Raw genomic sequence first — 1696 nt, 5'->3', positions numbered from 1 at the left:
CATTGCAGTGTTCATGCAAAGAGCCACTCACAGAAATTGTTGAATTCACTCAAAAAAGAAAACAATTTTGGCTGGGTACAGTGGCTCTTGCCTGTAATCCTGGCATTCTGGGAGGCCGAGGCGGGAGGACGGCCTGAACCCAGGAGTTAGAGACCAGCTTGGACAACATAGTGAGTCCCCATCTCTATGAAAAAACTTTCAAAAATTAGCTGGGTGTGGTGGCACACTGCCTGCACTCCCAGCTACTCTGGAGGACGAGGCAGGAGGATCACTTGAGCCCAGGAGGTCGAGGCTGCAGTGAACTGAAATCATGCCACTGCACTCCAGCTTGGGCAACAGAGCAAGACCCCGTCTCAAAAACAACAACAACAATAACACAATTTTTATAAAACAGTTAATGAGGCTTGCTAAGGTGGCAGTAGACCCAAACGTAGATGTTCAAACAATGCCATTCTTACCCGTTTTGGAGTGAAACAGTGAAAGGGAAAGGACAGAGAATTAAACCAAATTAAACTAAAATCTCCAAGTCTGTAGTAAAAAAGAACTGCAGCAGGTTTAGTCAGTGAATTTTTTTTTCCCCTGAGACGGAGTCTCGTCCTGTTGCCCAGGCTGGAGTGCAGTGGCACCATCTCAGCTCACCTCAACCTCCGCCTCCCGGGCTCAAGCGATCCGCCTGCCTCAGCCTCCCGAGCAGCTGGGACCACACGCATGTGCCACCATGCCCGGCCAATTTTGTATTTTCAGTAGAGACAGGGGTTTCTCCATGTTGGTCAGGCTGGTCTCGAACTTCTGACCTCAGGTGATCCGCCCGCCTTGGCCTCCCAAAGTGCTGGGACCACAGGTGAGCCATCGCACCCAGCCTGAAAATAGTTTTTAAAACAAATTTTAATGAAAACACTTTCTCACCATCTTTAAATAAAAACAATTTGCATTTTCCAATCGGAAGCTGCTAGGGCACTAGGACTCATGTGCTTTCTACTCCACAGGTTTCAGATGCCACTGCACTACTAACTCCCCAGTGCTTTTGAGGCATGTGTTAGACATGTTCTCCTCTGTTGGAAGTCCTTGTGGCAACTTCAATTCTTATCAAATGCTTAACCACTTTCAATTTTGCATTCACTGAAGGGATATTCTGGTGAACTTGAGGGATATGTGATTTTTCCAATCCAAGCATCTTTATTATATCTTTTTCCCAATATGGACGTATTTTGTACTTTTTATTCTGGTAACAATATGCAGTTTATGAGGGTTCTGTGGATCCCCACCATATTTTTCATGATCTTCAGGTGAGGCGTGAAACACTTTATCTGGAATTCTTGATCTGGTGAATTTGTGACGAATCCAATCTGTACAAATGAGACTCCACACCTTTTGTCACGGTCTGTAGTCTGCCTGGGGGCCTCTGAACTACTAAGCGCAAAGTCTCAGCCGTAAGTGTAGTGATTGCTCTCTTTAGAGGCAGCACTCGCTAAACGTTCAGACTGAACTTTTCCACCGAAGGGCGGGATCAGAGTTTTTAAGGATAATTTGGGGGGTATGGGCTCAGAAAGTGGGGAGTGCTGATTGGTCAGATTGCAGATGAAATCATAGGGGGTCAAAGTGAGTTCTTGCTGACTTCTGTTGGGTTCTGTTCCTGAGTGGGATTGCAGAACTGGTTGAGCCAGATTGTTGGTCTGGGTGGTGTCATCTGCTGCAT

General features: G+C 46.4%; 1 pseudogene; it reads right to left on the bottom strand.

The window, feature by feature from the left end:
• Positions 1-957: 957 nt before the first annotated feature.
• Positions 958-1696, bottom strand: LOC101143596 (large ribosomal subunit protein uL30m-like; annotated as a pseudogene).

This window comes from Gorilla gorilla, chromosome 5 (assembly GCF_029281585.2).
Source record: "Gorilla gorilla gorilla isolate KB3781 chromosome 5, NHGRI_mGorGor1-v2.1_pri, whole genome shotgun sequence".
In the NCBI taxonomy this organism is placed as follows: domain Eukaryota; kingdom Metazoa; phylum Chordata; class Mammalia; order Primates; family Hominidae; genus Gorilla; species Gorilla gorilla.
Note: the sequence above shows the minus strand (reverse complement) of the source record. Positions and strands in the feature narration are given on the sequence as shown.